Below are 20,971 nucleotides of genomic sequence, written 5' to 3' on the forward strand. Positions count from 1 at the left end.
TGCCCTTCAAAGTGGCATCTGTGAGTACTTTCACCTTCTCAATGCGTAATCGCGGCATGTTCCAGCTTTTTGGCGCCTCTGGTTCCTCTTATTTTTTCCGGGGTTACCTCACAGGTGGCTATTCCCAGTGATCTCGGGGGTCCCACAATCTAAGCCTGGACACACCTGCCTCACGGCCTATCCTATATTTCAAGGGTCCCTCGATGAGACGGTTGGCGTATATGGGGAATCATCCTGACACTGATGCACTTTGACCACATTCAGTTAATGTTACCTCCACCCTCCGGGTTAAATGGGGCTATTGGATGAATGCTCGTTGGACATAGCACAAAACAACAAATCATTAAGCGCAACCCCTGCGCTTCACAAACTAAACCAGTAAACTTTCGCTAACCACCATGTAGCATAAACCTTCATCGCCCAATCCCAGCAAACTACCTCTAAAACTCCATTAATCATCCCTTCCATGACATCATCGGAACGATGTACATATACACACAAACACATACAAAATAACTTAAACTTATTAGAGAAACTCCAGTACTAAAAATAGTAAACACAAGCAATAATTTCATATACTTCACTCTCACTCACCACTCAACTATCAGCTAACCACACCCCCGTCCACATAGCTTAACACAAAGCATGGCACTGAAGTTGCCAAGATGGCATAAAACATGCCTGCGGACAAAAGACTTAGTCCTAACCTTACGGTTGGTTTTTGCTAAATATATACATGCAAGTATCCGCGCCCCAGTGTAAACGCCCTCGACCACCTACCCCCATACAGGCCTTGAGGAGCGGGTATCAGGCACACCCAAGTAGTAGCCCAAGACGCCTCGCTAAACCACGCCCCCACGGGTATTCAGCAGTAATTAACATTAAGCAATGAGTGCAAACTTGACTTAGTTATAGCAACAGCCTAACTTCAAGGGTTGGTAAATCTTGTGCCAGCCACCGCGGTCATACAAGAAACCCAAATCAACCGTCCTATTGACACGGCGTAAAGAGTGGTAAAATGCCTATCCTAGCTAACTAAGATCAAAATGCAACTGAGCTGTCATAAGCCCAAGATGCACCTAAACACACCATTAAGATGATCTTAGGAACTAACGACTGATTTAAACCCACGAAAGCCAGGGCCCAAACTGGGATTAGATACCCCACTATGCCTGGCCCTAAATCTTGATACTTACTTTACCGAAGTATCCGCCAGAGAACTACGAGCACAAACGCTTAAAACTCTAAGGACTTGGCGGTGCCCCAAACCCACCTAGAGGAGCCTGTTCTACAATCGATAATCCCCGATTAACCCAACCACCCCTTGCCAACACAGCCTACATACCGCCGTCGCCAGCCCACCTCGAATGAGAGCACAACAGTGGACACAATAGCACCCCGCTAATAAGACAGGTCAAGGTATAGCCTATGGAGTGGAAGAAATGGGCTACATTCCCTATTCATAGGGCACACGGAAAGAAGCGTGAAACCACTTCTGGAAGGCGGATTTAGCAGTAAAGTGGGACAATAGAGCCTACTTTAAGCCGGCCCTGGGGCACGTACATGGTTAAACATGCCTGTTAGTAGTGTGGCGAGCCATAGTGGGAAGGCTAGGGCTATGTTCATAGATAGTTGGGTGGTTGGGGTGAATGTATATGGAAGGAGGCCTAGAAGGTTGATTGTAAGAAGTATGATTATTAGGGATGTAAATATTATGGCTCATTTGTGGCCATTTTTGTTGAGTGGGACTATTAGTTGTTTTGTGATTAGGTGAAGGAGTCATGTTTGGATAGTAGAAAGGCGGTTGTTGATTCATCGGTTGTTTGGGGACGGGAATAGTAGGGCTGGGAAGAGTAGGGATAGTAGGATTAAGGGGATGCCAAATAGATTGGGGCTGGAAAATTGGTCAAAGAAGCTTAGGTTCATGGTCAGGATCATGGTGTGGGTTTGGTAGTGAGGGAGGTCTTATTTGATGGGGGGTTGGTTGTGGTGAAGGCTAGTAGTTTTGGTTGGATGAGGAGTGCTAGGGTTAATCAGGTTATAATTATGATTGAAAATCATGGTGCGGGGTTAAGCTGTGGCATATCATTAAGGAGGGGGAAGTCCCTCTTTGGCTAGCTTAAAAGGCTAGTGCTGTTGCATAGCTTCTTAATGATTAGGATGATGATAGAAGGGACGATCAGGCCTCGAAATGTGGGAGTGGGGTTGATTCTACTACAGTAGGTATGTAGCTGTGATTAGCCCCGCAAATTTCTGAGCATTGTCCGTAAAAAATCCCAGGCCGGGTGGTAATGAATGAAGTTTGGTTTAGTCGGCCTGGGATTGCGTCTGTTTTAACTCCGAGCGTTGGGACTGCTCAGGAGTGGAGTACGTCTCCTGCAGTAATGATCACGCGGATGGGGGATTCTATTGGGATAACTACGCGGTGGTCAACTTCTAGCAGTCGGAAGTGGCCGTTGGGTAAGTCTGGGGTGGGCACTATGTAGGAGTCGAATGATAGGTCTTTGAAGTCTGTGTATTCGTAGCTTCAGTATCATTGGTGGCCGATGGCTTTTAGGGTGAGGTCTGGTTCGTCGATTTCGTCCATTATGTAGAGGATTTGTAGGGATGGGAGGGCGAGGAGTACCAGGACGATAGCAGGTAGGATTGTCCAGATCAGCTCTACTTCTTGGGCGTCTACAGCATTGGACGAGAGTTTTTCTGTTAGTATGTGGGCTAAAAGGTAGAGAACTAGGCTGCAGATAGCTAGGGCAACGATTAGGGCGTGGTCGTGGAATTCAACGAGTTCTTCTATGATGGGTGATGAGGCGTCTTGGAATCCTAGTTGGGAGTGGTTGGCCACATGAGATGTACAGGATTTTTACCTGTGATTTAGTCTTGACAAGGCTATGTAATTGGTTTACTAACGTCTCATAAGAAAGAAGCATGAGCGGTTAACCTCCTGGGAGACCCAGAAAACTTCACCCCAGCAAACCCGCTAGTAACCCCACCACACATCAAGCCAGAATGATACTTCCTATTCGCCTACGCCATCCTACGTTCAATCCCAAATAAACTAGGAGGCGTATTAGCACTGGCCGCCTCCGTACTGATCCTATTCCTAATCCCATTCCTGCACAAATCAAAACAACGAGCAATAACATTCCGACCACTCTCCCAGCTCCTATTCTGAGTACTAGTCGCCGACCTCCTCGTCCTAACATGAGTAGGAAGCCAACCCGTCGAACACCCATTCATCATCATCGGCCAACTCGCTTCAATCGCCTACTTCACTATCCTCCTATTTCTCCTCCCCGCCGCAAGCGCCCTAGAAAACAAAATACTCAACTGCTAAATACTCTAATAGTTTATAAAAACATTGGTCTTGTAAACCAAAGATTGAAGACTTACCACTTCTTAGAGTACCCCAAACTCAGAAAAAAAGGACTCAAACCTTTATCTCCAGCTCCCAAAGCTGGCATTTTCAATAAACTATTCTCTGACCCTAACCCCTAAACCGCCCGAATAGCACCCCGCGACAACCCCCGCACAAGCTCCAATACAACAAACAAAGTCAACAACAGCCCCCAACCCGCCACTAAAAACATCCCTGCCCCATGTGAATAAAACATGGAAACTCCACTAAAATCCGACCGAACAACAAACACCCCAACATTATTCACAGTAGAAACCCCGAACTTCCAAGCCCCCATAAACCCCCCAAACACCAACCCCCCAAAAACAATTGCCACAAACGCTACTGCACATCCAATCACCCGTCAATCCCCCCAAGCCCCAGGGAAAGGCTCCGCTGCTAAAGCTACTGAATAAACAAACACCACCAGCATACCCCCCAAATACACCATAAACAGCACTAAAGCCACGAACGAAACCCCAAGGCCCAGCAACCACCCGCACCCCGCCACAGACGCTAACACCAAACCAACAACCCCATAATACGGCGAAGGATTCGACGCCACACCCAAAACACCCACCGCAAAGCAAATCCCTAAAAAAAACATAAAATAAGTCATTATTCCTGCCCGGACACTACCCGAGGCCTGCGGCTCGAAAAGCCGCCATTGTTCTCAACTACAGGAACTAACCGCAAGCCCCCAATAATTCTACCCCATCTATGCCATTATGCTTAACCCCCCCCCCCTCCCCCCCCGAGGCGGGGGTATTTGGTTATGCATATTCGTGCATAAATTTATATACCCCATATACATACATACTATAGTACCAGTAATATACATTATATACGGACTATCTTATAAGCAGGTGCTAAACCCATACATGTACACGGCCATTAAACCCTTAAACACACTCCTACCAAACCACCCGGCATGAATGTTCTAGGACCATACCCCACAACACCCAATACAACTCCACTCAAGCGCATAACAAGACCCCATTTTAATGAATGCTCACAGGACATGCTCCAACAACAACTCTCCACCACATATCTCATGCAGTTCGTATCAGACGGATTTATTAATCGTACTCCTCACGTGAAATCAGCAACCCGTTGCACATAATGTCCGGTATGACTAGCTTCAGGCCCATACGTTCCCCCTAAACCCCTCGCCCTCCTCACATTTTTGCGCCTCTGGTTCCTCGGTCAGGGCCATCCATTGGGTTCACTCACCCCTCCTTGCCCTTCAAAGTGGCATCTGTGAGTACTTTCACCTTCTCAATGCGTAATCGCGGCATGTTCCAGCTTTTTGGCGCCTCTGGTTCCTCTTATTTTTTCCGGGGTTACCTCACAGGTGGCTATTCCCAGTGATCTCGGGGGTCCCACAATCTAAGCCTGGACACACCTGCCTCACGGCCTATCCTATATTTCAAGGGTCCCTCGATGAGACGGTTGGCGTATATGGGGAATCATCCTGACACTGATGCACTTTGACCACATTCAGTTAATGTTACCTCCACCCTCCGGGTTAAATGGGGCTATTGGATGAATGCTCGTTGGACATAGCACAAAACAACAAATCATTAAGCGCAACCCCTGCGCTTCACAAACTAAACCAGTAAACTTTCGCTAACCACCATGTAGCATAAACCTTCATCGCCCAATCCCAGCAAACTACCTCTAAAACTCCATTAATCATCCCTTCCATGACATCATCGGAACGATGTACATATACACACAAACACATACAAAATAACTTAAACTTATTAGAGAAACTCCAGTACTAAAAATAGTAAACACAAGCAATAATTTCATATACTTCACTCTCACTCACCACTCAACTATCAGCTAACCACACCCCCGTCCACATAGCTTAACACAAAGCATGGCACTGAAGTTGCCAAGATGGCATAAAACATGCCTGCGGACAAAAGACTTAGTCCTAACCTTACGGTTGGTTTTTGCTAAATATATACATGCAAGTATCCGCGCCCCAGTGTAAACGCCCTCGACCACCTACCCCCATACAGGCCTTGAGGAGCGGGTATCAGGCACACCCAAGTAGTAGCCCAAGACGCCTCGCTAAGCCACGCCCCCACGGGTATTCAGCAGTAATTAACATTAAGCAATGAGTGCAAACTTGACTTAGTTATAGCAACAGCCTAACTTCAAGGGTTGGTAAATCTTGTGCCAGCCACCGCGGTCATACAAGAAACCCAAATCAACCGTCCTATTGACACGGCGTAAAGAGTGGTAAAATGCCTATCCTAGCTAACTAAGATCAAAATGCAACTGAGCTGTCATAAGCCCAAGATGCACCTAAACACACCATTAAGATGATCTTAGGAACTAACGACTGATTTAAACCCACGAAAGCCAGGGCCCAAACTGGGATTAGATACCCCACTGTGCCTGGCCCTAAATCTTGATACTTACTTTACCGAAGTATCCGCCAGAGAACTACGAGCACAAACGCTTAAAACTCTAAGGACTTGGCGGTGCCCCAAACCCACCTAGAGGAGCCTGTTCTACAATCGATAATCCCCGATTAACCCAACCACCCCTTGCCAACACAGCCTACATACCGCCGTCGCCAGCCCACCTCGAATGAGAGCACAACAGTGGACACAATAGCACCCCGCTAATAAGACAGGTCAAGGTATAGCCTATGGAGTGGAAGAAATGGGCTACATTCCCTATTCATAGGGCACACGGAAAGAAGCGTGAAACCACTTCTGGAAGGCGGATTTAGCAGTAAAGTGGGACAATAGAGCCTACTTTAAGCCGGCCCTGGGGCACGTACATACCGCCCGTCACCCTCCTCAAAAGCCACATCCCACATAACTAATACCATAAATACGCTGAAGATGAGGTAAGTCGTAACAAGGTAAGTGTACCGGAAGGTGTACTTAGAATATCAAGACGTAGCTATAACACCAAAGCACTCAGCTTACACCTGAAAGATATCTACTAGACCGGATCGTCTTGAAGCCCCCCCTCTAGCTCAACCACACAAATAGTACACCAAAACTAAAGAATTTACTAAACTAATTAAACTAAAGCATTTTACAGTCTTAGTATAGGCGATAGAAAAGACACTTAGATGCGATAGAGACCCCAGTACCGTAAGGGAAAGATGAAATAGCAGTGAAACAATCAAAGCGACAGACAGCAAAGATCAACCCTTGTACCTTTTGCATCATGGTTTAGCGAGAACAACCAAGCAAAGTGAACTAAAGTTTGCCCCCCCGAAACCCAAGCGAGCTACTTTCAAGCAGTTAAAGAGAGCGAACCCGTCTCTGTTGCAAAAGAGTGGGATGACTTGTCAGTAGAGGTGAAAAGCCAACCGAGCTGGGTGATAGCTGGTTACCTGTGAAACGAATCTAAGTTCCCCCTTAATCCTCCCTACCGGACATCCTGAACCCTAATGAGATGATTAAGAGCTATTTAATGGAGGGACAGCTCCATTAAAAAAGGACACAACCTCGACTAGCGGATAATTCTTACTACTGATCCTACCGTGGGCCCTAAAGCAGCCATCAAAAAAGAGTGCGTCAAAGCTCCACCACCTAAAAATACCAAAATAAGATGATTCCCTTATCACAAACAGGTCAACCTATGAATATAGGAGAATTAATGCTAAAATAAGTAACTCAGGGCCACACCCCTCTAACGGCGCAAGCTTACATAGAAACATTATTAACAGACCTAGACAGATACAAAAACCCCTACAAGACCACGTATTAACTAACCCTGTTAACCCGACTCAGGAGCGCCTATAAGAGCGATTAAAATCTGTGAAAGGAACTCGGCAAATTAATAAGGCCCGACTGTTTACCAAAAACATAGCCTTCAGCAAATTAAACAAGTATTGAAGGTGATGCCTGCCCGGTGACTTAGGTTTAACGGCCGCGGTATCCTAACCGTGCAAAGGTAGCGCAATCAATTGTCCCATAAATCGAGACTTGTATGAATGGCTAAACGAGGTCTTAACTGTCTCTCACAGATAATCAGTGAAATTGATCTCCCCGTGCAAAAGCGGGGATGTGAACATAAGACGAGAAGACCCTGTGGAACTTAAAAATCAACGACCACCGCGAATCCTCAATCAACCCCACTGGGGCCACTACCATCGCAGAGCCTGGTCGATATTTTTCGGTTGGGGCGACCTTGGAGGAGAACAAATCCTCCAAAAACAAGACCATACCTCTTTACCTAGAGCTACCCCTCAAAGTGCTAACAGTGACCAGACCCAATATAATTGATTAATGGACCAAGCTACCCCAGGGATAACAGCGCAATCCCCCTCAAGAGCCCATATCGACAGGGGGGTTTACGACCTCGATGTTGGATCAGGACATCCTAATGGTGCAGCCGCTATTAAGGGTTCGTTTGTTCAACGATTAACAGTCCTACGTGATCTGAGTTCAGACCGGAGCAATCCAGGTCGGTTTCTATCTATGACACACTCTCCCCAGTACGAAAGGACCGGGAAAGTGGGGCCAATACCACAAGCACGCCCCCCCCCTCTAAGCAGTGAAACCAACTAAACCGTGAAGAGGGCCTTCCCCCACCACTTTCAATCCTAGAAAAGGACCAGCTAGAGTGGCAGAGCCCGGCAAGTGCAGAAGGCTTAAGCCCTTTCCCCAGAGGTTCAAATCCTCTCCCTAGCTTCACCCATGATTCAAATAACAACACTAAGCTGCCTCATTATATCCCTCCTATACATCATCCCAATCCTGATTGCCGTAGCCTTCCTAACCCTAGTAGAACGGAAAATCCTAAGCTACATACAATCCCGCAAAGGCCCTAACGTTGTCGGGCCTTTTGGCCTACTTCAACCATTTGCGGACGGACTGAAACTATTTACCAAAGAGCCCATCCGACCCTCTACCTCTTCCCCACTTCTATTCATTCTGATACCAATACTAGCCCTTGTCCTAGCCCTCACCACTTGAGCACCACTACCACTCCCATTTCCCCTAGCAGATCTAAACCTCGGAGTTCTCTTCCTAATAGCCATGTCAAGCCTAGCCGTCTACTCAGTCCTATGATCAGGCTGAGCCTCGAACTCAAAATACGCACTAATCGGAGCCCTACGGGCAGTAGCACAGACCATTTCATACGAAGTGACACTGGCCATAATCCTGCTATCAATAATCATACTAAGCGGAAGCTACACACTCAGCTCCTTTGCCGTCGCACAGGAGCCTCTATACTTCATTTTCTCCTCATGACCCCTAGCAATAATATGATACGTATCCACCCTAGCAGAGACAAACCGAGCTCCTTTTGACCTCACAGAGGGTGAATCTGAGCTAGTCTCAGGGTTTAACGTTGAATACGCCGCAGGACCCTTCGCCTTATTCTTCCTAGCTGAATATGCGAACATTATGCTAATAAATACACTTACAGCCATCATATTCCTAAACCCAAGCGCCCTAGGGCCACCCACAGAACTATTCCCCGTCATCCTAGCCACAAAAGTCCTCCTACTATCTTCTGGTTTCTTATGGGTCCGAGCTTCATACCCACGATTCCGATATGACCAACTAATGCACCTACTATGAAAAAACTTCCTACCCCTCACACTAGCTCTGTGCCTCTGACACATCAGCATACCTATCTGCTATGCAGGCCTACCTCCTTACATAAGGAAATGTGCCTGAACTACAAAGGGTCACTATGATAAAGTGAACATAGAGGTATAACAGCCCTCTCATTTCCTGTTGACCTTAGAAAAGTAGGAATTGAACCCACACAAGAGAAATCAAAATTCTCCATACTTCCCTTATATTATTTTCTAGTAGAGTCAGCTAATCAAGCTATCGGGCCCATACCCCGAAAATGATGGTTTAACCCCCTCCTCTACTAATGAACCCTTACGCGACCCCAATCATAACCTTCAGCCTCATCTTGGGCACCACAATCACAATTTCCAGCAACCACTGAGTTCTGGCCTGGACAGGACTGGAGATCAACACACTAGCCATCATTCCCCTAATTGCCAAATCCCACCACCCACGAGCAGTAGAAGCCGCAACGAAATACTTCCTAACCCAAGCAGCTGCTTCCGCCCTGGTCCTATTCTCTAGCATAACCAATGCCTGAGTCACCGGCCAATGAGACATCACACAAATAAACCACCCAACCTCCTGTCTACTACTGACAGCAGCAATCGCTATTAAACTGGGCCTAGTGCCATTTCACTTCTGATTCCCAGAAGTACTACAAGGATCGCCACTAATAACAGCCCTGCTACTCTCGACCCTCATAAAATTCCCCCCACTAACCCTGCTCCTACTAACATCCAAATCCCTCGACCCAGCTCTACTCACCGCCATGGCCCTAGCCTCAACAGCACTAGGAGGCTGAATAGGACTGAACCAAACACAAACACGCAAAATCCTAGCCTTCTCGTCCATCTCCCACTTAGGCTGAATCGCCATCATCCTAGTTTACAGCCCCAAATTGGCCTTACTTACCTTCTACCTATACACAATCATAACATCAGCCGTATTCCTAGCCCTTAACAAAATCAAAGCCCTTAACCTATCCATGATCACAACCTCATGAACAAAAACCCCAGTGCTAAACGCCACCCTAATACTAGTACTTTTATCCCTAGCAGGCCTCCCCCCATTAACAGGCTTTATACCAAAGTGACTTATCATCCAAGAACTAACTAAACAGGAAATAACACCAGCAGCCATGGCAATTGCCATGCTATCACTGCTCAGCCTCTTCTTCTACCTACGCCTCGCATACCACTCAACAATTACCCTTCCCCCCAACTCCTCTAACCACATAAAACAATGATACACTAGCAAAGCCCCAAGCACACCTACTGCGGTCCTTGCCTCACTATCAATCCTCTTACTTCCCCTGTCCCCAATAATACATGCCATTGTCTAGAAACTTAGGATAACACCCCAAACCGAAGGCCTTCAAAGCCTTAAATAAGAGTTAAACCCTCTTAGTTTCTGCACATTAAGACTTACAGAATATTAACCTGTATCTTCTGAATGCAAGTCAGACGCTTTAATTAAGCTAAAGCCTCCCTAGACAGATGGGCTTCGATCCCACAAAACTCTAGTTAACAGCTAAATGCCTAAACCAATTGGCTTCTGCCTACAAAGACCCTGACGCACCCTAGTGCGCATCGATGAGCTTGCAACTCAACATGAATTTCACTACAGAGCCGATAAGAAGAGGAATTAAACCTCTGTAAAAAGGACTACAGCCTAACGCTTCAACACTCAGCCATCTTACCCGTCACCTTCATCAACCGATGACTATTTTCCACTAACCATAAGGATATTGGCACCCTGTACCTCATCTTCGGGGCATGAGCAGGAATAGTCGGCACCGCACTCAGCCTATTAATCCGCGCAGAACTAGGACAACCAGGAACTCTCCTAGGCGACGACCAAATTTACAATGTAATCGTTACCGCTCACGCCTTTGTAATAAGCTTCTTTATAGTCATACCCATCATGATCGGAGGATTCGGCAACTGATTAGTCCCCCTCATAATCGGTGCCCCCGACATAGCATTCCCGCGAATAAACAACATAAGCTTTTGACTCCTCCCCCCATCATTCCTCCTCCTACTAGCCTCATCCACTGTAGAAGCTGGCGCCGGCACAGGCTGAACTGTCTACCCTCCCCTAGCAGGTGACCTTGCCCACGCCGGAGCTTCAGTAGACCTGGCTATCTTCTCACTCCACTTAGCCGGTATCTCCTCCATCCTTGGGGCCATCAACTTTATCACCACAGCCATCAACATAAAACCCCCCGCACTCTCACAATACCAAACCCCACTATTTGTCTGATCCGTACTAATTACCGCCATCCTACTCCTTCTATCACTCCCCGTACTCGCCGCCGGTATTACAATATTACTAACTGATCGAAACCTAAACACCACATTCTTCGACCCCGCTGGAGGAGGAGACCCAATCCTGTACCAACACCTATTCTGATTCTTCGGACACCCAGAAGTCTATATTCTGATCCTACCGGGGTTCGGAATCATCTCACACGTAGTCACATACTACTCAGGCAAAAAGGAGCCCTTCGGCTACATGGGAATAGTCTGAGCCATACTATCCATCGGCTTCCTAGGATTCATTGTCTGAGCTCACCACATGTTTACAGTAGGAATAGACGTTGATACCCGAGCCTACTTTACATCAGCCACTATAATCATTGCCATCCCTACCGGAATCAAAGTATTTAGCTGACTAGCCACCCTGCACGGAGGAACAATCAAATGAGACCCCCCCCAATACTATGAGCTCTAGGATTTATCTTCCTATTTACCATCGGAGGATTAACAGGAATCGTTCTTGCAAACTCTTCCCTAGACATCGCCCTGCACGACACGTACTACGTAGTTGCCCACTTCCACTACGTCCTATCCATAGGCGCCGTCTTTGCCATTCTAGCAGGATTTACTCACTGATTCCCACTACTCACTGGGTTTACCCTACACCAAACATGAGCAAAAGCCCACTTCGGGGTAATATTTACAGGAGTAAACCTAACGTTCTTCCCCCAGCACTTCCTAGGCCTAGCAGGAATACCCCGACGATACTCGGACTATCCCGACGCCTACACACTATGAAACACCATTTCCTCCTAGTCCTAGGACTTAGAGAAACTCCAGTACTAAAAATAGTAAACACAAGCAATAATTTCATATACTTCACTCTCACTCACCACTCAACTATCAGCTAACCACACCCCCGTCCACATAGCTTAACACAAAGCATGGCACTGAAGTTGCCAAGATGGCATAAAACATGCCTGCGGACAAAAGACTTAGTCCTAACCTTACGGTTGGTTTTTGCTAAATATATACATGCAAGTATCCGCGCCCCAGTGTAAACGCCCTCGACCACCTACCCCCATACAGGCCTTGAGGAGCGGGTATCAGGCACACCCAAGTAGTAGCCCAAGACGCCTCGCTAAGCCACGCCCCCACGGGTATTCAGCAGTAATTAACATTAAGCAATGAGTGCAAACTTGACTTAGTTATAGCAACAGCCTAACTTCAAGGGTTGGTACATCTTGTGCCAGCCACCGCGGTCATACAAGAAACCCAAATCAACCGTCCTATTGACACGGCGTAAAGAGTGGTAAAATGCCTATCCTAGCTAACTAAGATCAAAATGCAACTGAGCTGTCATAAGCCCAAGATGCACCTAAACACACCATTAAGATGATCTTAGGAACTAACGACTGATTTAAACCCACGAAAGCCAGGGCCCAAACTGGGATTAGATACCCCACTATGCCTGGCCCTAAATCTTGATACTTACTTTACCGAAGTATCCGCCAGAGAACTACGAGCACAAACGCTTAAAACTCTAAGGACTTGGCGGTGCCCCAAACCCACCTAGAGGAGCCTGTTCTACAATCGATAATCCCCGATTAACCCAACCACCCCTTGCCAACACAGCCTACATACCGCCGTCGCCAGCCCACCTCGAATGAGAGCACAACAGTGGACACAATAGCACCCCGCTAATAAGACAGGTCAAGGTATAGCCTATGGAGTGGAAGAAATGGGCTACATTCCCTATTCATAGGGCACACGGAAAGAAGCGTGAAACCACTTCTGGAAGGCGGATTTAGCAGTAAAGTGGGACAATAGAGCCTACTTTAAGCCGGCCCTGGGGCACGTACATGGTTAAACATGCCTGTTAGTAGTGTGGCGAGCCATAGTGGGAAGGCTAGGGCTATGTTCATAGATAGTTGGGTGGTTGGGGTGAATGTATATGGAAGGAGGCCTAGAAGGTTGATTGTAAGAAGTATGATTATTAGGGATGTAAATATTATGGCTCATTTGTGGCCATTTTTGTTGAGTGGGACTATTAGTTGTTTTGTGATTAGGTGAAGGAGTCATGTTTGGATAGTAGAAAGGCGGTTGTTGATTCATCGGTTGTTTGGGGACGGGAATAGTAGGGCTGGGAAGAGTAGGGATAGTAGGATTAAGGGGATGCCAAATAGATTGGGGCTGGAAAATTGGTCAAAGAAGCTTAGGTTCATGGTCAGGATCATGGTGTGGGTTTGGTAGTGAGGGAGGTCTTATTTGATGGGGGGTTGGTTGTGGTGAAGGCTAGTAGTTTTGGTTGGATGAGGAGTGCTAGGGTTAATCAGGTTATAATTATGATTGAAAATCATGGTGCGGGGTTAAGCTGTGGCATATCATTAAGGAGGGGGAAGTCCCTCTTTGGCTAGCTTAAAAGGCTAGTGCTGTTGCATAGCTTCTTAATGATTAGGATGATGATAGAAGGGACGATCAGGCCTCGAAATGTGGGAGTGGGGTTGATTCTACTACAATGGGTATGTAGCTGTGATTAGCCCCGCAAATTTCTGAGCATTGTCCGTAAAAAATCCCAGGCCGGGTGGTAATGAATGAAGTTTGGTTTAGTCGGCCTGGGATTGCGTCTGTTTTAACTCCGAGCGTTGGGACTGCTCAGGAGTGGAGTACGTCTCCTGCAGTAATGATCACGCGGATGGGGGATTCTATTGGGATAACTACGCGGTGGTCAACTTCTAGCAGTCGGAAGTGGCCGTTGGGTAAGTCTGGGGTGGGCACTATGTAGGAGTCGAATGATAGGTCTTTGAAGTCTGTGTATTCGTAGCTTCAGTATCATTGGTGGCCGATGGCTTTTAGGGTGAGGTCTGGTTCGTCGATTTCGTCCATTATGTAGAGGATTTGTAGGGATGGGAGGGCGAGGAGTACCAGGACGATAGCAGGTAGGATTGTCCAGATCAGCTCTACTTCTTGGGCGTCTACAGCATTGGACGAGAGTTTTTCTGTTAGTATGTGGGCTAAAAGGTAGAGAACTAGGCTGCAGATAGCTAGGGCAACGATTAGGGCGTGGTCGTGGAATTCAACGAGTTCTTCTATGATGGGTGATGAGGCGTCTTGGAATCCTAGTTGGGAGTGGTTGGCCACATGAGATGTACAGGATTTTTACCTGTGATTTAGTCTTGACAAGGCTATGTAATTGGTTTACTAACGTCTCATAAGAAAGAAGCATGAGCGGTTAACCTCCTGGGAGACCCAGAAAACTTCACCCCAGCAAACCCACTAGTAACCCCACCACACATCAAGCCAGAATGATACTTCCTATTCGCCTACGCCATCCTACGTTCAATCCCAAATAAACTAGGAGGCGTATTAGCACTGGCCGCCTCCGTACTGATCCTATTCCTAATCCCATTCCTGCACAAATCAAAACAACGAGCAATAACATTCCGACCACTCTCCCAGCTCCTATTCTGAGTACTAGTCGCCGACCTCCTCGTCCTAACATGAGTAGGAAGCCAACCCGTCGAACACCCATTCATCATCATCGGCCAACTCGCTTCAATCGCCTACTTCACTATCCTCCTATTTCTCCTCCCCGCCGCAAGCGCCCTAGAAAACAAAATACTCAACTGCTAAATACTCTAATAGTTTATAAAAACATTGGTCTTGTAAACCAAAGATTGAAGACTTACCACTTCTTAGAGTACCCCAAACTCAGAAAAAAAGGACTCAAACCTTTATCTCCAGCTCCCAAAGCTGGCATTTTCAATAAACTATTCTCTGACCCTAACCCCTAAACCGCCCGAATAGCACCCCGCGACAACCCCCGCACAAGCTCCAATACAACAAACAAAGTCAACAACAGCCCCCAACCCGCCACTAAAAACATCCCTGCCCCATGTGAATAAAACATGGAAACTCCACTAAAATCCGACCGAACAACAAACACCCCAACATTATTCACAGTAGAAACCCCGAACTTCCAAGCCCCCATAAACCCCCCAAACACCAACCCCCCAAAAACAATTGCCACAAACGCTACTGCACATCCAATCACCCGTCAATCCCCCCAAGCCCCAGGGAAAGGCTCCGCTGCTAAAGCTACTGAATAAACAAACACCACCAGCATACCCCCCAAATACACCATAAACAGCACTAAAGCCACGAACGAAACCCCAAGGCCCAGCAACCACCCGCACCCCGCCACAGACGCTAACACCAAACCAACAACCCCATAATACGGCGAAGGATTCGATGCCACACCCAAAACACCCACCGCAAAGCAAATCCCTAAAAAAAACATAAAATAAGTCATTATTCCTGCCCGGACACTACCCGAGGCCTGCGGCTCGAAAAGCCGCCATTGTTCTCAACTACAGGAACTAACCGCAAGCCCCCAATAATTCTACCCCATCTATGCCATTATGCTTAACCCCCCCCCCCTCCCCCCCCGAGGCGGGGGTATTTGGTTATGCATATTCGTGCATAAATTTATATACCCCATATACATACATACTATAGTACCAGTAATATACATTATATACGGACTATCTTATAAGCAGGTGCTAAACCCATACATGTACACGGCCATTAAACCCTTAAACACACTCCTACCAAACCACCCGGCATGAATGTTCTAGGACCATACCCCACAACACCCAATACAACTCCACTCAAGCGCATAACAAGACCCCATTTTAATGAATGCTCACAGGACATGCTCCAACAACAACTCTCCACCACATATCTCATGCAGTTCGTATCAGACGGATTTATTAATCGTACTCCTCACGTGAAATCAGCAACCCGTTGCACATAATGTCCGGTATGACTAGCTTCAGGCCCATACGTTCCCCCTAAACCCCTCGCCCTCCTCACATTTTTGCGCCTCTGGTTCCTCGGTCAGGGCCATCCATTGGGTTCACTCACCCCTCCTTGCCCTTCAAAGTGGCATCTGTGAGTACTTTCACCTTCTCAATGCGTAATCGCGGCATGTTCCAGCTTTTTGGCGCCTCTGGTTCCTCTTATTTTTTCCGGGGTTACCTCACAGGTGGCTATTCCCAGTGATCTCGGGGGTCCCACAATCTAAGCCTGGACACACCTGCCTCACGGCCTATCCTATATTTCAAGGGTCCCTCGATGAGACGGTTGGCGTATATGGGGAATCATCCTGACACTGATGCACTTTGACCACATTCAGTTAATGTTACCTCCACCCTCCGGGTTAAATGGGGCTATTGGATGAATGCTCGTTGGACATAGCACAAAACAACAAATCATTAAGCGCAACCCCTGCGCTTCACAAACTAAACCAGTAAACTTTCGCTAACCACCATGTAGCATAAACCTTCATCGCCCAATCCCAGCAAACTACCTCTAAAACTCCATTAATCATCCCTTCCATGACATCATCGGAACGATGTACATATACACACAAACACATACAAAATAACTTAAACTTATTAGAGAAACTCCAGTACTAAAAATAGTAAACATAAGCAATAATTTCATATACTTCACTCTCACTCACCACTCAACTATCAGCTAACCACACCCCCGTCCACATAGCTTAACACAAAGCATGGCACTGAAGTTGCCAAGATGGCATAAAACATGCCTGCGGACAAAAGACTTAGTCCTAACCTTACGGTTGGTTTTTGCTAAATATATACATGCAAGTATCCGCGCCCCAGTGTAAACGCCCTCGACCACCTACCCCCATACAGGCCTTGAGGAGCGGGTATCAGGCACACCCAAGTAGTAGCCCAAGACGCCTCGCTAAGCCACGCCCCCACGGGTATTCAGCAGTAATTAACATTAAGCAATGAGTGCAAACTTGACTTAGTTATAGCAACAGCCTAACTTCAAGGGTTGGTACATCTTGTGCCAGCCACCGCGGTCATACAAGAAACCCAAATCAACCGTCCTATTGACACGGCGTAAAGAGTGGTAAAATGCCTATCCTAGCTAACTAAGATCAAAATGCAACTGAGCTGTCATAAGCCCAAGATGCACCTAAACACACCATTAAGATGATCTTAGGAACTAACGACTGATTTAAACCCACGAAAGCCAGGGCCCAAACTGGGATTAGATACCCCACTATGCCTGGCCCTAAATCTTGATACTTACTTTACCGAAGTATCCGCCAGAGAACTACGAGCACAAACGCTTAAAACTCTAAGGACTTGGCGGTGCCCCAAACCCACCTAGAGGAGCCTGTTCTACAATCGATAATCCCCGATTAACCCAACCACCCCTTGCCAACACAGCCTACATACCGCCGTCGCCAGCCCACCTCGAATGAGAGCACAACAGTGGACACAATAGCACCCCGCTAATAAGACAGGTCAAGGTATAGCCTATGGAGTGGAAGAAATGGGCTACATTCCCTATTCATAGGGCACACGGAAAGAAGCGTGAAACCACTTCTGGAAGGCGGATTTAGCAGTAAAGTGGGACAATAGAGCCTACTTTAAGCCGGCCCTGGGGCACGTACATACCGCCCGTCACCCTCCTCAAAAGCCACATCCCACATAACTAATACCATAAATACGCTGAAGATGAGGTAAGTCGTAACAAGGTAAGTGTACCGGAAGGTGTACTTAGAATATCAAGACGTAGCTATAACACCAAAGCACTCAGCTTACACCTGAAAGATATCTACTAGACCGGATCGTCTTGAAGCCCCCCCTCTAGCTCAACCACACAAATAGTACACCAAAACTAAAGAATTTACTAAACTAATTAAACTAAAGCATTTTACAGTCTTAGTATAGGCGATAGAAAAGACACTTAGACGCGATAGAGACCCCAGTACCGTAAGGGAAAGATGAAATAGCAGTGAAACAATCAAAGCGACAGACAGCAAAGATCAACCCTTGTACCTTTTGCATCATGGTTTAGCGAGAACAACCAAGCAAAGTGAACTAAAGTTTGCCCCCCCGAAACCCAAGCGAGCTACTTTCAAGCAGTTAAAGAGAGCGAACCCGTCTCTGTTGCAAAAGAGTGGGATGACTTGTCAGTAGAGGTGAAAAGCCAACCGAGCTGGGTGATAGCTGGTTACCTGTGAAACGAATCTAAGTTCCCCCTTAATCCTCCCTACCGGACATCCTGAACCCTAATGAGATGATTAAGAGCTATTTAATGGAGGGACAGCTCCATTAAAAAAGGACACAACCTCGACTAGCGGATAATTCTTACTACTGATCCTACCGTGGGCCCTAAAGCAGCCATCAAAAAAGAGTGCGTCAAAGCTCCACCACCTAAAAATACCAAAATAAGATGATTCCCTTATCACAAACAGGTCAACCTATGAATATAGGAGAATTAATGCTAAAATAAGTAACTCAGGGCCACACCCCTCTAACGGCGCAAGCTTACATAGAAACATTATTAACAGACCTAGACAGATACAAAAACCCCTACAAGACCACGTATTAACTAACCCTGTTAACCCGACTCAGGAGCGCCTATAAGAGCGATTAAAATCTGTGAAAGGAACTCGGCAAATTAATAAGGCCCGACTGTTTACCAAAAACATAGCCTTCAGCAAATTAAACAAGTATTGAAGGTGATGCCTGCCCGGTGACTTAGGTTTAACGGCCGCGGTATCCTAACCGTGCAAAGGTAGCGCAATCAATTGTCCCATAAATCGAGACTTGTATGAATGGCTAAACGAGGTCTTAACTGTCTCTCACAGATAATCAGTGAAATTGATCTCCCCGTGCAAAAGCGGGGATGTGAACATAAGACGAGAAGACCCTGTGGAACTTAAAAATCAACGACCACCGCGAATCCTCAATCAACCCCACTGGGGCCACTACCATCGCAGAGCCTGGTCGATATTTTTCGGTTGGGGCGACCTTGGAGGAGAACAAATCCTCCAAAAACAAGACCATACCTCTTTACCTAGAGCTACCCCTCAAAGTGCTAACAGTGACCAGACCCAATATAATTGATTAATGGACCAAGCTACCCCAGGGATAACAGCGCAATCCCCCTCAAGAGCCCATATCGACAGGGGGGTTTACGACCTCGATGTTGGATCAGGACATCCTAATGGTGCAGCCGCTATTAAGGGTTCGTTTGTTCAACGATTAACAGTCCTACGTGATCTGAGTTCAGACCGGAGCAATCCAGGTCGGTTTCTATCTATGACACACTCTCCCCAGTACGAAAGGACCGGGAAAGTGGGGCCAATACCACAAGCACGCCCCCCCCCTCTAAGCAGTGAAACCAACTAAACCGTGAAGAGGGCCTTCCCCCACCACTTTCAATCCTAGAAAAGGACCAGCTAGAGTGGCAGAGCCCGGCAAGTGCAGAAGGCTTAAGCCCTTTCCCCAGAGGTTCAAATCCTCTCCCTAGCTTCACCCATGATTCAAATAACAACACTAAGCTGCCTCATTATATCCCTCCTATACATCATCCCAATCCTGATTGCCGTAGCCTTCCTAACCCTAGTAGAACGGAAAATCCTAAGCTACATACAATCCCGCAAAGGCCCTAACGTTGTCGGGCCTTTTGGCCTACTTCAACCATTTGCGGACGGACTGAAACTATTTACCAAAGAGCCCATCCGACCCTCTACCTCTTCCCCACTTCTATTCATTCTGATACCAATACTAGCCCTTGTCCTAGCCCTCACCACTTGAGCACCACTACCACTCCCATTTCCCCTAGCAGATCTAAACCTCGGAGTTCTCTTCCTAATAGCCATGTCAAGCCTAGCCGTCTACTCAGTCCTATGATCAGGCTGAGCCTCGAACTCAAAATACGCACTAATCGGAGCCCTACGGGCAGTAGCACAGACCATTTCATACGAAGTGACACTGGCCATAATCCTGCTATCAATAATCATACTAAGCGGAAGCTACACACTCAGCTCCTTTGCCGTCGCACAGGAGCCTCTATACTTCATTTTCTCCTCATGACCCCTAGCAATAATATGATACGTATCCACCCTAGCAGAGACAAACCGAGCTCCTTTTGACCTCACAGAGGGTGAATCTGAGCTAGTCTCAGGGTTTAACGTTGAATACGCCGCAGGACCCTTCGCCTTATTCTTCCTAGCTGAATATGCGAACATTATGCTAATAAATACACTTACAGCCATCATATTCCTAAACCCAAGCGCCCTAGGGCCACCCACAGAACTATTCCCCGTCATCCTAGCCACAAAAGTCCTCCTACTATCTTCTGGTTTCTTATGGGTCCGAGCTTCATACCCACGATTCCGATATGACCAACTAATGCACCTACTATGAAAAAACTTCCTACCCCTCACACTAGCTCTGTGCCTCTGACACATCAGCATACCTATCTGCTATGCAGGCCTACCTCCTTACATAAGGAAATGTGCCTGAACTACAAAGGGTCACTATGATAAAGTGAACATAGAGGTATAACAGCCCTCTCATTTCCTGTTGACCTTAGAAAAGTAGGAATTGAACCCACACAAGAGAAATCAAAATTCTCCATACTTCCCTTATATTATTTTCTAGTAGAGTCAGCTAATCAAGCTATCGGGCCCATACCCCGAAAATGATGGTTTAACCCCCTCCTCTACTAATGAACCCTTACGCGACCCCAATCATAACCTTCAGCCTCATCTTGGGCACCACAATCACAATTTCCAGCAACCACTGAGTTCTGGCCTGGACAGGACTGGAGATCAACGCACTAGCCATCATTCCCCTAATTGCCAAATCCCACCACCCACGAGCAGTAGAAGCCGCAACGAAATACTT

General features: G+C 46.9%; 2 long non-coding RNA genes across 8 annotated transcripts in view; one reads left to right on the forward strand and one right to left on the reverse strand.

Moving 5' to 3' along the window:
• Positions 1–14,454, forward strand: part of LOC308197139 — a 391,025-nt gene extending 376,571 nt beyond the window's left edge. For 2 of the 3 annotated variants that reach the window (XR_013952623.1, XR_013952624.1), the window contains exon 6: positions 1,771–10,665. This is a non-coding gene — a long non-coding RNA (uncharacterized lncRNA). Of the gene's footprint in view, positions 1–1,770; positions 10,666–13,294 lie in introns of those variants that run through there. The other variant, XR_013952622.1, reaches the window with a different exon arrangement.
• Positions 1–20,971, reverse strand: part of LOC308197137 — a 494,297-nt gene that overhangs the window by 399,418 nt on the left and 73,908 nt on the right. The window lies entirely within an intron of this gene.

This window comes from Anser brachyrhynchus, assembly GCF_964034855.1.
Source record: "Anser brachyrhynchus genome assembly, chromosome: 6".
Lineage (NCBI taxonomy): Eukaryota > Metazoa > Chordata > Aves > Anseriformes > Anatidae > Anser > Anser brachyrhynchus.